This window comes from Spermophilus citellus (genome assembly GCF_964194105.1).
Source record: "Spermophilus citellus genome assembly, chromosome: 13".
NCBI lineage: Eukaryota > Metazoa > Chordata > Mammalia > Rodentia > Sciuridae > Spermophilus > Spermophilus citellus.
This window is the reverse complement of record NC_138193.1, coordinates 99,147,726-99,164,162: the sequence shown is the minus strand read 5'-3', so window position 1 is coordinate 99,164,162 and position 16,437 is coordinate 99,147,726.

The following is a 16,437-nucleotide window of genomic DNA, read 5'->3' as shown; positions in this document are numbered from 1 at the left end:
CAGGAATCTTTTAATGACTCCAGTTTTCCAGGAATCCAAAAGTGTGCTGGCTCTCAGCCTTGACCTTCCCAGCACAAAGAGGCTCAGCAACCTTGCAGAAGTTAAAAAGGAAGAAGCTAACCTGTAGACCACTTCAAATCCATACTCAGATCTTATGTTCAGAACAAAAAGAAGGCTGGAGGGAGAAAGTCTATTCCAAAACATGGTCAAGAGCTTTACACTCTGAAATTTACTGCAACAGTTGAGTTAATGAAATAGGTTGTTCTGACAATCCCCAATGGCCTCTCACAAGTATCATATCCAGCACGATCTAAATAATTCAACAAACATTGATTAGGCACATACTACATATGTGGTAATTAAATCTGAATAAAATAAAGATTCATCCTCCATCCGTGTTTGCAAACAACGGAACTTAAAAGTGGTTTATTAAAACAGTGCCAAGCGGCTTATAATTGCAACATTGACAGCCGAGAGACTCAGCCTCAGAAAATGGGTAGAGGCAAGACTGCAGCACAGGAATGGTCTGGATTGGATACTATTCAAGTTACTATTGAGCATTAGAGTCTGCCTCATCATCTCACAGCTTCTGCGATCCCCATGGCTGAAGCTAATTCTTAATCACCCCTAGTTGTGGGTGTCAGTGCTCCAATCTAAGGTTTGGGGTAGGACCATGCCATAAGCTAATCAAGTCATGTGACCATGTCCTACTATTGGGAGCAAGAGAGGACAATTTGCAAGATATTTTGTCCTCCACAGTAGAAGCAGGGTGTCTCATGATAACTTACATGGCAATAATTTTACTAGATAAAAGACATTTAGATGTTAGTCAAGAAAAAGAGAAATGTCTACCAAGAGCTTCAATATGGAATAGGAGTTGGGAAAGGAAACCTGATCATACTTGGAAGGACATCACTGTAACACCAAAAAAGTGAGAGAGAGGTTATTGTGGGGTTTGAGGGGCTGATGTGGGCATCTAATGAGAGAAAATATTACTCTGGCTGAGCACTAAATAAAATCATATTAAAATAATATTTAGCCAAAACTTGAATTGTTAGATGGGATATCAGAAGGTCTAAACAAATATTCCAAGGAAGAAAAAAAACACCACATAATGTGAAAAGAACTTCTGTTGTTATAAAATGAAATTTCGTTGGGCATATAATTAGATAAATGGACAGATGATTTATATCTAAGTCAAGAGCATCTTCTGTCAACATAACTTTTCAATGAATTGAGGATCTCTCCAAAGCAGAAAACAATCTGCGTGCATGACATTCATGGAAATTAATATTTATCCCTTACTTTAAGTATCCTTCAGGGCAAAGATATAATAGGAAAAGTTACACCTCATCAAGTTCATCTTCACTTTGTTAATATCATGAATAGGAAATTAACCTAGGGCTAATATCTAAGCCTCTTTCTTTTGTAACATGCCAGGCAGCTTCTTTGGCACCAGAAAGGGTAGAGGTCACTAACACAGAGGGAAACAAACAGGAAGACCTGGACTCATGGCTGAGTTTGGTTTCAGGTGGAGAAACTGTATACAATCAATTAAGTTGAGGTAATTAATTGATTTCTCTAGAGTGGAAGGATGATGTAACATGGACTTTTTTTTTTTTTGAGGGAAGAAAACATTTTCCATAGGTGCCGAAATTTACTGTGATTGCCAATTTTGTATGTAATTATGGTTGGAGTTTTACCTATGAAACAAGAAATGAAAATCTAAATTCAAGACTAAGAGTTTTTCTTCCAATAGAAATGTAGGAATTACAACATCTCGTAAAAGAGGATGGACTAAATGGCAAGGAGTCTGTTATATTAGGTGCATAGGAACAGACCTTTCCAGATCCAGAATACAAGGGCTAGAGAGGATCTGAGTCAGGGGATTATGAGGATTTTTTTTTTCAAATATCTGATGGATGAAAGATAAAAATTGAAAAAAAATTGAATTCATAATGATTTAGCTACATAAAAAAAGGAAGGAAATCGTCCACTCTGAAGTTGGAAGGTGACCAGTTGTCACAGTTATGACTGCTGAAGTCCTTCACATTTCTAAGATGATAAGGTCAGATGGAAAGTGCACATGTCGGTTTACCTAAACTGCTGATACTGGTACAAGAACATTTATATAGATAATTTTGAAAAATGCATGTGACTGACTCAGCTAATAAATGATTCCTGCATAAAGTTTAATGAAAGGAGAGCATGATTTCAGGTCTCTTGGGTGAGGACTGTTGCCAAAGTCCTCAAGAGTCCTGAAAAGTCTTAGACTATACGAGTCCTCTCGTTACCCCTGGATGTCAAGAGGAAGCTATTTCTATAAATAATTTCCAAAGCATAACATATTTTCTGAATAAACAGTTATTTTGTGAAGACCAAATTAAACTAAATCAACATCTTAGATTCCCTGGCCAGTGTGCGAGTGACATGACCTTAAATGTCCCTACCTCTTCCCCTCAGTCACTGCACATTAGATGCCTCCTCAGACATGCCTGGCATGATGATGCTTCAGAGCCTTTTCCCTGGATGCTCCTTTGACTAGAAGATTCTGCCCTAGAGAAGAATCCCTTTTTTCTTTCAAGTTTCACTCAGATGTGCCCATTTGGGGAAGACTCTCTGACAACCCTATTTTAAACTCCCCCTCAACTCCCCCTCAACTCACATACAAAACACACACACACATGAACATACCCCTCATGTATATGGTATGTGCACAGCAGGGCTGAGCTCCTTTACCTTGCTTTTTTATTTACATAGCACTTATCGCCTTTCCAAAACATCTACTTACAAATTGCACTGGCTGCCTCTTTTCCCATTTTATAATACAAGCTTCAAAGAGTTAGGATTTGATGTCAGCATGATAACTACAAAATGCACTTATGATAACTCATGCATCAAAAACAATATAGTGAAAATTAGTAGTTAGAAGTTAAAAAAAAGAAACCATTTATTAAAACAAGAGAGCTGGGGTGTAACTCAATGGTAGAGCAGTATCTAGCTTGTAGGCTTCAATCCCAAAAACCAGAGAGAGAGAGAGAGAGAGAATGAATCATGAAAGTAGCACAGAATTTGATTGGAAATACATATCCTTACATTAAAAAAAAAGAAAAGGCTTAAATTCAATGGTTTAAATCTCTCTCTCAAGAAATATGATCAATATGATAAAAAAACTCAAATTATTTTAAGAGACAGAATAGGAATAAAATTAATTTTAAAATAACATGAATATAAAAAGAAAGTTCCAACAATGAATACTAAAAAAAAGCAAAAAAAAAAAAAGTATTTCAAAGATAGTCGAGAAACAAAGGAATAAGATACTAGAAAACAATGTTCAATTAAGAACTCAGAATTCAATATGAAAAGATGGAAAAAATCATAAAAGAATACTAGCTAAAACTTTATTTCAGAAAATGAAAGTTAGGCAAAATAAGCAAATCTTTAAAACTATAACTTGCCAGGAGAAATAGTAAGTTTGAGTAGACAATATGCTTCACTTAGTTTTACTAAGGCAAAATTTATATGTGATAAAATTCACACAGTTTATGTTTACACTTTGATGAATTCTGGCATCTATAGAAAGTTATGCAACCACCACCACATCAAGATATGGAAAACTCCCATCAACCCTCAAATTCCCTAATTTGTCGATTCCTAATTTGACTAATTCCTAGTTAGTCAATAATCACCGTCCTCAAATACCTAGTTCAGGAGCCCAGTGATCTGCTTTCTTTACTATAGTTTTTGCTTTCTAAAAAAAAATTCATATAAATGGACTCACACAATATACTGAATTTTGTGATTATTTTATTTTGTATATTTTTGGAATTCATCCATCACGTTGTAAGTAACAGGTTATTGCTGAGTAATATTCTGCAGTGTGGAAGTGCTACAATCTTTTTACATATTCACCATTTCATGGATAATTGTGCTGTTTTCAGATGGCAGTTATGATAAATAAAGCTGCGGTGAGATTCTAGTGCATATGAGAGCTTACGTGAACACGTGTGCTTATGACTATGGTAATTGTATGCTTAACTTTACAAGAAGCTGCCAACTGATTTTCAGAAGCACTGCCATCACTACACCACTTTGCCTTCTTACCACCAGGGCATGAAATTTCCAGTTGCTCCCCATTCTCTGATGTTGTCAGTGTTTTTAATTTTAACTCTTCTAATAAGTGTGAACTCATTTAAATTGTGTCTTTAGCTTGCATTTTTCCTGTAATTAATGGTATTGAACATCTTTTCATTCATTTATTGGCTATTCATAGTTCTTCCTTGATAAACTCTCCACGCAAATCTTTTGTCCATTGGGTTATTTTCTCAGTATTGAGTTGTTGAGAATTCATTTTATACTCTAAATAAATGTCCTTTATCAGAAAATTACTGTCAAATAATTTCCACTAGTCTATGAATTGTCTTTTCAACTTCTTAACAGTGTGTAATCCTTGGTGTTTGGCTCTTTTTGCTTAGCATGAGTTTGAGTTTTGGTCATGATGCTTGTATTAATAGTTCATGTCCATTCATTTCTAAGATGATCATTAATGATTCACAGCTAAACATTGCTTAGTTACAGCATGGATTTAATCCATTTTTTTGATGGATCAAATTGATTATATGATTTTTAATAATTGGTGATAGAATAATTAAATATCTATATTTTGGTTGAGGGTAATTTTATCCAATATTCCTATTGATGAGTCATGTTCTATTTAAGATACAATTGCCAACCAATTGTCACTAAAATTTCTCCCCTTCTTTCTTTCAAAACCCCTATAGGTTCTTATGCCAGGGCCTATGATCTATCCAGAGTTAATTTTTATAGTTTTTGTGAGATAAAGTCAAGGTTCATCTTTCCTTATGCAGATATCCAGTTATTCTATCACGAGCTGTTAAAAATCATATAATCATATGACCATCAACAAACTCGATAAAAACCATGCTATACTATATAATGGTATGCAATAAACCAAAAACTAAAATCTTGGCAATAAACAGGAATGAACTATTAAGGCAACATGGCTGACATTCCAAATCATTGTGCTAAGTGTAAGAAACTACACACCAAAGATTACACACTATATGACTGCACTGTGTTGATATTTAGAAACTTCAAAATTAATCTAAAGCAACAAAAACAAAACCTGGGGGTAGAGGAAGACAGAGACTGTAAAGAGTCAATAGACAACATTTTGAACAGCAGTGGAATGGCTGTGTGTCTTCAATGTGGCGGTGGTTTCATGGTACCTCTGTCAAAACCCATCAAATTGTAGACTTTAAATGGATGCAGTTCATTGAACACCAATTACTCCTCAATAAAGTTGCTTAATAAAAACAACAACAACTAGGCAGTGGGCCAAGATTATAGACATCAACTTCTCTCCAAGCTGTATGTACACTTCAGAAGATTATTTCACTAGTTCCCAAATGGGCTGAGTGAAGCCATGGGAGCCCATAAGGTACAAAACTGAGTCTTAGGAAAGATTCCTAGTTCAGATTTCCAGGAACAAAATGTAAAAAAAATAGGATAAGTAAACCTCTGCAGACTAGTTAGTACATGACTCAGAAGATAATCTTATAAAATGACCTGATATTCACTGTAAGATGGAGTATGGAAATAGACTCCCTAGAAAACAGGAGCTGGGCTGGGGTGCAGCTCAGAGGCAGAGCACTTGCCCACCCCGTACCAGGCCCTGGGTCCCTCTTCTAATGAGACAGATAGAAAGACAGACACACACAGAGATGGAGAGGAAGGGAGGGAGGGAGAGAGAGAGAGAACAACAACATAGGTAAAAATCAAAAGATAAAATACAAGGATTTGGGAGAGAAGAAAAAATATAGTAAATGAAATCAAGATGGAGGAACAGAATCGAAATCCATAATGAAAGTTTTAACAAACACATTTTCATTCCACAAAAAATCGAATTAGGCATTTTCCATAGGCTTGAAAAGTTCCTTAAGAATGAGAAGGAACATGCAAAGAAGGAAAACAACAAGAGAGGAAGTGGTGAATATAGAAATCTGACCTAAAATGAATATGCATTTTAACCTCTTAACAAAATATTTAGTAATGAAGGGTTGAGTTCAAACACAGAAACCATACACATTGATTAATAGGGCTTAGTACATTCTTGATAACAATCATTAAAAACACAAAGTCATATCTAAACACCTGTTGGAAATGATCTTAAATTGTCAGTTTAAAAAAAAAATACAAAAATGGGGCTGAGATTTTGGCTCAGTGGTAGAGCACTCGTCTAGCATGTGCGAGGCCCTGGGTTCGATCTTCAGCACCCCGTAATAAAAATTAAAATAAACAAAATAAAGGTGTTGTGTCCAACTACTTCTAAAAAAATTTTTTAAATACAAAAATGTCATGCAAAGATGCAGAAAAACACAGGTGTTACTAAAGAATCAGGATTCTGCTGATCTCTTTCCTTTCATTATGCTATGCCAAACAACATAAAACACCTATAGTTTTGAGGAAGTAATACTAAAATGTAATTATTGTATTTGTGAATTTGTCCTTAGTTGCTGAGAGCCATTAGCCAAGTAGGTATGACAGTTTCCTTGCCAGCGTACCCCATGTTGCTTAGAGGAAGGACTTGTGGAAATGGACCTGCCTTGGACACTTGCAGTGACATTGCATGTATGTTTGAGAAAGGTGACCCTGCTCCAGGACCAGGGTGGATCCGGGTTTAGGGAGGATCCTACTGGATTGGGGCGGATCAGGTTTTAGGGAGTATCCCACTCCTTGGGTTTAGGGTGGTTCCAGGTTTAAGGTGTACCCTGCCCGGAATAGGGCGTATCCTGCTGATTAGAGCCTGGTGGAGTACGTGGAATTTGGCCAGAACGTGATTTTCCCCAGAACGTGTTTGTAGAGGGCTGGTGTGAGTTCGGGAATAAAGAATTGCTGTTTGAATCTACAAAGTGGTGAGTGGCTCGTGATTTTGTGCCCAGTCAGACTGTGGCACTTAGTATCTTAAAGAAAAAGGGAGTGAAATTTTTAAGATATTTGAACATATAGAATTGATATCCCTTTGAAACAGCTATTTAAAGACATACCCAGTGATTCAGAGTAAATTCAAATTAATTAACTTTGATTAGAAAAGTTACAATTAAAAGACTGCTCAGTTGGACCACAAATCCAGAATCAGTTGATGTATGTGTTGAAATCGAGTTATGTACCCCAGGTATAAAATCAGACCTGCTTTGCTTCATGCAGCTTTTCCTCAGCAGTCCCCAATTTTTTTCTGGGACCAGGCAACTCTTCTGAGCTATATCCTTTCCCCATGGTTGGGTGGGAAGAGGAAACAATACCTGCACCCTCCCAGAGACCACCAGCAGTTTTAAGAGTATTTATGAGCTTTCAGTTTACTAGTGAACACCAAATAAAGTCTTTCCTCTCCACGAAAGCAGAGTTGGAGGTAGCACATATAAAAACAGTTTAAATATCGAGGTAATTGAATAACTGATTTTTATAATTTAAGCTCCTATTAATGGCTAAAATAAATTTTCTTTATATTAAGAGTGAGCAATAAAAATGAACCAGAAATCTGTATTATCCAAAGTCTCTCTTCATTTACTTTGTTCTATGAATTGTGACTGATCTCTACTCACTATGCTTTGAAATCACCATAGAGTATAAAAGGGGAACTATATTAAAATCCAGAGAAGGAAAGATTCTAGGGAAAGATTTCAATTTCTTTTCCAAGCTTATCTTTAGGTGATAGAACTTCTGATGTGGTGGTATTTTACATTTGCTCTATATTCCAAATTTTCTACAATACATGTCCTTTTATATTAAGAAACACAAATGGTTTTGAACATCAAAAGAAAATTAGATTGATACAAGTTAAAAAAAAAAAACTAAAGCCTTGAAATGAATTCACCAAAATGTTGAAAGTGACTAGTAACAGTATGGGTAAAGAAGATCATTTTTCTTCCTTCTTGGCTTTGTATTTCTTTGCCATGAGTGACATTTTTTATAATGTTATTTATTTCCATCAAATATGACTTATTAGTATTTATTCCATAATAAAAAACAACTCTGTGTATATTAGGGTCCCAGCAGGAAGTGGACAATACCTTCAGAAGGGCTTACCAGAAAGAACCTTGGGAAGGGATTATCTAAAGAGGCCCTGGGAGCATTAAAGGAATTAAGGAGAAAGAGTGAGATACCCAGGGACAGGCAACAGAAGAACACTGTGAGCTTCTCTGGATTCTGAGGGAGCAAGGGAGGTAAATGTATTTCCCCAGCCCAGGGAGGACTGCAGCTAGGCAATAAAGGCAATCTGACAGGCACTGCAGCCAGAGGTGCCAGCACTGCACAAGCACAGCAGGGTGGGGGCCAGAGAAACAATATTCCTCTCCTCTTCTCTTAGCCTGAGAGCCTGCTCACGTCCCCCATTGCTTAAATCCAAACAGAGCAGAGGGAAAGAGCTTAAGAGACCAAAAGCAGAAGTCAGGCTTCTGGAACACAAAGCAGAACACAAAACAGGGGATGAGCAGGTGGGGAGAGGGACTGAAGTGCTAGCAGAAACTTCTCTGTGTGCAGAGACCACCTGTGCAGTTCTCCTTCATTCTCTTAGCAACCTAAATTACCTGCAGACTCCTGTTTCCTCCAACCCCCGCCCCAGAAATGCCTACTGTTACTTGGAGAATAAACTGTAGAACAAACATCCAGGCCTAACAAAGACTTGGACTCGAACGGTAACAGTGGTGTGGGAGGAAATGATCCAGAACTGGATAGACCCCAAAAGTAGAGTCCATGGGACTTGTTGTCAGCTAGATGAGCACTATGAGGGAGAGGAGTCCAGCATGCCAAGGAGCGGTACAGGAAGGATCACCTGCCATTTACCTGAGAGGAGGAATATTTGTAAGGAGCCAGATATGGGCACAGATCTAGACTGGGAGTATAGATTTGGAAATCATAGTTTGTAGGTAGTATGTGAAACTGTGTCATGGAATAAGAGGTGAATGTAAATAGAGAGCAAAATGTTCAAGAGCTGAGCAAGGGGACGCTCCAATACCAAGAAGTCAGAGACTGGGATGGAGCTCAGTGGCAAAGTGTCTGCTTTGCATGCGCAAAGCCCTGGGTTCGACCCCCAGTTCCAAAAAAAGACAAAAAAAAAAAAAAAAAAAACAACAACAAAGAAGGAGACAGGAGGAAACTGGGATGAAGACTGAGAAGCAGATGCCTGAGGGTTGGAGGAAAACTGGAGCAAGTGTAACTGGAAGGTAACAAAGTCTGTCCAGTGGGAAAAGAGGATGCAATGGGAAGTGACCTCATCAGATGCTGTTGATAGGCTGACGGGGTGAAGAGGAGAAAGTAACTGTTGGATTTCTCAGAGTTCTTCTTGGTGATCTTGTCAAGAACAACAACAACATTATTATTATTATCATTATTATTATTATTTTACATTTTCTTGAGATGAGGTCTTACTGTATTGCCCAGCCTGGACTCAAACTCACTATCCCCCAGCCTGGGCCTCTCATAAATAGCTAGGATTGGGATGCTGGGTCACACCTGGCTGGTCAAGAGCATTTAAATTGGAGTGGGGGAAGCGAAAGCCTCATTAGGGTGGATTCCAAGGAAAAAGGAAAAGAAAACCTAGGGATAGTATATATCGGAACCATTCTTTTGAGGAGATTTGCTTTCAAAGGAGTAAAATTCAATGTTTGCAGAAGTAGAAAATGAGGTCAGGATATAGGTGTTTATGTCTTAAAGATGGGAAAAATAATGGAATGCTTGTGCACTGATTGAAAATACCCCATTCTCTAGAGTGAGGTATTCCTGTGGGTATTAGAATATCTGACAGTACTTTCTGGGAAAGATAAATACACCTATATCTATTCATAAATTCCCTTAAGATTTTCAGAACTGGTCTCTAAGGAGGTGGTTTTAATCTTTGCCATCTCCAAATTAGACAACTTCAGAGAGTAGGGAGATAAATAACATCTCTGATGTCTTATAGCATCAATTGATGTTGGCCAGCATGACAGTCCCTAGTAATTGAAGAACCCATGATTGACTTAGTTCTGCCTCCTCCACACTCTGTTTCTGCAATGTGAAGGACTCCTAGAGTGAAGCAGGCCATGCAGGGAAGGATGGGAGGGGAAGCCAAAGACGACTTCCAGACAATTCCTACTTAAATGCCAAGTGGAGGGCATTGTGATGCTTTGGATTTAATCATTTTTTTGGCTTCTTAGTTCACTTCTCTAGTTTCCTCCTTGTGCAATGAGAATAAGAGAAAATACAGCAAGTCACGAGGACAGCATTGATTTTCCTTTATTTTTCTGATTTCTTTTCATTTCTGTCTCATGGATCAGGAAAAAGAAAAATCTTCCCTCTCCCATCCCCATGTCCCATCTCCTTTTTCTCAAGCAGGGCTTCCCTTCCGTTCTCTGCTCTCTCTAAATAGATTCCTTCCATTTCTACACGGCTACATTTCCTGGCAAAACACAAACTGAATCAGGGGTGAAATTGCAAGGAGGACATGGAGCTCAGTTTGGACAATGATTAAACTCAGATGTAATAACCAGAGAACCATGTAAGCCACGGGCAGGCTGCTGATACCAGGGAAACGAGGAGTTGATTAGTGTGGTCCCAGGGTTAACAACGAGGGAAAATGAGAAAAATGATTAACAACAAGGAAGCATCGAGCAGTGCCATTCCCTGCTGGGTCCTGGCGGCCAGTGAGCTGAGGAGGCCTCCCGGATTCCACTTTTCTTTGCTCCCTGCCTTCCGTCTGCCACCGATTGCAGGGCCAACAACTTCTGACTCTTCTTGAAACCCTTTGCTTTTGTATTTCTGCAAGCATAGGCAAGCTCAAGTCTTGCTGCCTGATAAACACAACGCCTGTCTCCGCTCTGTGGCTGACTTGCCACCCTCTGAATGGTTCTTACCCAGGAAGTTTCTGCAAGGCAGCAAGAATGCAAATTTGCAATTCACTAGATGTCCAAGTGTTTCCAAAATCAAAGTTAGAATCCTGGTCGTGAGCTTTTGGTGTGTTTATCATTTCTTGTTACTAATACCAGGTTCTCCTTTAGAACCCTAATCAGTTCATACCCTCTCTCTTTGGCCCACATTTCCTCTCCTCTTGGAGGCCCCACTTCAGAGCTGATTGACTTTAATCAGCTTGTCTAATGTGTTATTAGAGATCAGGTACACTCCTGACCCTAGCTTGAATGATTCTGTGATAGCATTTTAATAACCCCCCAGTTTGGCACAAACTAAGTAAATAGCAAGCACTTAAAAAAAAAAACCTAAGATCTATGGTCTATCTTTACAGTCGATTAATGGGTGGAACACATTAAACATGACTTCCCCAGGCAGGAGTGTGTCTTCATAAACCTTAGCTCATCAGCATGCTAGGCCAAGCAGTACAATCTTTAGCAAAGAAACTGTAATCCCTTCTACATAGTAACAAAATAGCTCTTGTCTATGAGAAAATTCGTGAGCAAATGTCTGGAGGAGAAAAGGCTGATGTGCTTTGTAAATGCTGTTATCCAGCATTCACTTCTCTATCTGCATTTACAGGAACTTGTATCATGGCACCAGAGGCCCTCGCCAGGCTGGCTCCCAACTCTCTCTTCCAGCCTCAACGTCCTAGTTCTACTTCCTACCCTCAAACTACCTCCCCCAGGTTCCATGATCTTTTTCCAAATCCCCAGATTCCATGATGTTTTTCCAAATTAGTAACACAGTTCTCTGTGCCTAGATTTCCCTTAGGCCCCTTTTCACTTGATAAACTCCTATGCAACTTTCAAGAGTCAACACAAATGCCTTTTCCATCACACCTCCTACCAGAGGACCAAGTACCCACAACATGTAATCGCAAAAAATTTGTGGATGGAATGATTATATATCATAATTTTTTGACATTCTTTTTCTAGACCCCTTAAGAAAAAGGGTGTTTTGGAATTCAGTTAAAAATAACATCAAGCCAAAGTCCCAAACTAAATGTATAGCAGGAGACTCAAACTCTTTCTCATATGAACTTTAATTTTCCAATGTATCCAGTCTGTAAATTTAAATTCTAGCAAACCTACCTTCCTCATATCAGATTCTACCTTATTAGTGGGTGTCATTCAGAATGTTTAATATGTAAATTTACAAAATGTAATCAGATGGAGTAATTGTTAAGAAGATGTAAAACTGTGCAAGGCATTCCTATTTATTCTCATTTCTCCCTTAGACAAAAGAAAATTAAATAAAGCCTTAAAACACAGTATTGTACTTTACATTTACTGTCTACAAAATCAGGAAATCAGAAATCATTATTATAATATTTTACAGACGCAGATAGTGGAGCTCAAAGAGAGGCCAAAAAAAAAAAAAAAAACCAAAAACAAAAACCCAACAACCAGAACACCCAGGTTTTGTTACAGCAGAGTGAAGAAGACCAAGCCCTATGGGCCTCTGTCCTTCATTCTTTGGAACACTTCTCCAGAGAAGAAAGCCAAGCCCAGTTCAGCTATAGCATTTGCAACTTGATCTCATTTCTGAAAGCTCCACCTCCACAGGCTTTAGTGAGTAGAAGTTTAATCTATCAATGGAGAAGAAATATTTACTTAGTGTAACTTGGTAAGAACACCTTTAAGGTGAGTCATTGTCAACAGGTGGGTTTCACTTAAAAAATCATGTAATATGTGAAAAGGCGTATTACTCACATAATTATAATCTTCAATGTAAAAAAGTTGTTGTATGCCAGAAATTCTATCTTTATTTCAACCTTCATGACATCCTGCAAGGTAAGTAATGGCATTCATATTTTATAAATGAGAAATTGGGGCTGAGAGAAGTTACTAAATTATCTAGGTTGGCATGGGAAATTCACCAGTGTCATCTCCCTCATTCTTGGCATTAAGCCTGGAACAGGGAATATTCTCAATAAATATTTTTGAATGAATGAATGGCTGGATAAATGAATGAATGAAGTGATAAAGCTGCAATTTGATTCAAGTGTAGTGCCTGCTTCTAAAGGTCATACCCCCCACCCCACCCCGACCCCTACCCCATGCCTTACTCTTCACTTTATAAATAAATGCATTGCTGGCTTGTCTCAAAGAGAAAATGTCATCCCACTCCACTGGCATCTATGATAAAAAGTAAGTGACGTTACATTTTCAGAACATAATCTGCTAGACAAAGTGAGAGGTGAGAAAAGCTTAGCTTGTAAGACACTCCACATTGGTGGCGCTCAGGCAACCCAGGACTGAGCTCCAGTCTGGCCTTTCGTCAGTCAGTTGCCTGGTCTGGATATGGGTGAAATGTTAGGCTGGTAGATTAGTGAGTCACTCTGGGCACCTCCTGCTGGTTTTTCTGACTCCACCACCACAGCCTCTGGGATCTCTTTCAAACTCTTCAGGGTTCACTTAAAATATTCAAACACAGGCACATGTGAATGCTCTGTCTACAGGCAAGACGTGGTTCCAGGTAGAGACCATGGGCAGCCTCAAGAAGACTTATTTTCAACAAAGAGAGGTCACCAGTGTCAGGTGAATGTAACTTATTTGTCACATGAAGGACAAAAGAAGTGTTCACGTGCCATGAATGGAACAGAGACAGGAATGAAAAGCCCTTGCCAAAATCCTGGGGTCCTGAAGGGCAATCAGGAGGTAAGGTAAAGCAATGCCATTTTCAAAGGCAGGGTCTGTCTTCTATGTCCTTGGGGCCCTTATTACAGTCAAATATCAGTCAAAGACAGGTTCTTATGTTTTCTCTGATACAAGAAGGCTGATTCATAGTGGGGTTGGGAGGGGACGCATGTGAAGATTAGACGAACTCAGAGGAGAAGGAGGAGAAGGGAGGGGGCAAAGAGTATGAAAAAGATGGTGGAATGAGATGGACATCATTTCCCTAAGTACATGTATGAGGACACGAATGGTGTGAATATACTTTGTATACAACCAGAGATATGAAAAAAAAGTGAGAGAGGAAGGCAACTACCGTAAATCCTCCTCACAGACCTTCAGGGGGACAGCTCACCCTCCCCCAGGTCTGCCCAGCTGGTAATCCTTCTACCTCCCTATTTCCCTAAGTCTCTCCAAATCTGTTACTGTAAAGTACAGTCATTCTGTGGAATCCCATAATTGCCAAGATGACTCCATCTTCTAACCCCACATGTTGTGAGGAGGTGAAGACTCATGAGAGAGTGAGCAACCAAAAAAGACAGAGAGAGGCATTGAGGAAAACAAGAGGGGAGGAAGAAGTAGAGAAAAGAGATGCTCTTGTAGAACACCAGCTCAGTGGAAGAAGAGCCAGAGACAACAGGACAGGAAAAAGCAAAAGCCATGGGCAAAAATGCATTTCATAAACAGTGGCCTAACACTGTGCTCAGCAAACTCTCTGTGCACCACAACCCATCTCCAACAGCCTGAAAGCACAAGCTACCTGTCATGGTCATGAATTGGACTCTCTCCAGATAGAAGGAAGCAGCGATGTAATCAATCTGGTGTTTGCATAGAAAACAGCAGCAGACAGAGGGGGAGGTACACGTCAGAACACCTGCTCTGAGACACCACCTGAGAAACAGTTGAGAGCTCTCAGGATGGAAACATCTGTGCATGGCTCACATTCCAGGAGCCCTGAATTGCAGGAGTGGGGAGCTAGAGTGAGGGTAGGGTAAGGAGGGAGCTCAGCTGAAAGAGAGCCAGAAAGTAAACGATTCAGATAATGTAGAAGGAGGTGCTGAAAATAAGGCACCAGCAGAGGTTAGGGAAAGAAAATGCTCTCTAGACACACTGTTTTGGTAGGCTTTTGGTACAAATGATGAATATGGCTCTTCTGGAGAAAGGAGCAGAACGCTACACAATGAAGCAATTAGAATGAGTGCAAAGGACCCCAGTCCACACTGCTAGATGGTTAGATGGTTAGATGCCTTGCACAGAGTCACAGACTGTGAGCAGGAGCTAGGGAGCAGCCAGGGCTCTGAGCAGCAACTGTGCTGGGTCTGCTGCCTCCTGCTTGAGGTCCTCGCAGCTTTTACATTAACAGTCGCTCATGTCTTGATAGTTCTCCTTTGGCCTCTCTAACTCCTCTCTGGGTTCTCCTCTTTCTTCTCTTCCTAGTTCTCCCCAGCATCATTTGCTCATTATTGTTGTGTTGTTAAAAATCTTTTACATATTCCTCATGCCTCCATTTTACCCTTCATGAATACCAGACAATTAATATTCTCCCTAGAAGTTCTATTTTGTTCCCATCTATTTATATAGTCCTGCTTTGCTGGAGATCCATTCTGAGAAATGTGTCCTTAGGCAATTTTGTCATCATGAACACACCATAGGCCACATTTACAAACAGTGTAGCCTACTGCACACCCAGACTATGTGCTATGTGTTTTACACACACACACACACACACACACACACACACACACACTGTAGTGTATTGCTCCTATGACCATGTTGAACAAAACAACAGGAGAACAAATCAAGCACAAGAGAAAATGCTGTAATCAAGACACTCAGTGAACATGGAATGCACTGGCTACAGCCAATGACACATGACACATGGCTTTACAGAAAACTTTTTGCAAAAGTAGAAGGAGTAGACTCCAACATAACAATAAAAGGAATAGTATAGTAAATATATGAATCAATAACCTATTTGTTTCCTACAAAGTATCATGTGCTGTCCATCATGGCATGAGCTCACTCTGATATGACTGGCAGCGCAGTGGGTTCTTTTACACCAGCATCTCCAGGAACACTTGGAAACTGCATTGTGCTACATACAGCACCATGACAGCTACGGCATCACTAGGTGACAGGGGTCGTCAGCTCCATTATGCTTTATGGGACCACCATTCTATACACTGTCCATCATCGGCTGAAACATTGCTAAGCAGTGCATGACTGTACCTAAAGGCTGAACATCTGAAATTCTATATTAAATCAAACCCTTTCCTTAGCCCCAGAGCTAAATCACCAACACCATTTTTCACATGTCCACAGGTACCACGATCAATACTTATCCAATCCATCTCACTCACAACTTGGCCAGATGGGCCAGTCTCCATTTCCAGACACTGCCCCTTGCCATTTTACCCCAAGCTACCTGGGACATGCTCTGGCGCTCCCATAATTGCCAAGGCAGAATGTTTTCAGAATTCTTACCCCAGCACTTTTTAATTGTTTGCTTACTATGTACCCCAATGGACTGTGGGCTGTGGAGGGCTGCAGTGCCTCACTCACGTGGATATAAACATAAGATGTGCAGTTTACATTTCTTGAATGAATAATTGCAGAGCCCAGTGCCGTTAAAGGCACCACCTTAGCATATCACACTAACTGAAGTCATTCTAAAGCCCTCCTTGCTCTCATTCTCAGTTTTAATTAGTTGTCAAGCTGTACATGTGGTTACCTCCTACAAAAATTACAAACACTTTACACATTATTTTTATACATTTCCATTTTAACCAGCTTCCAT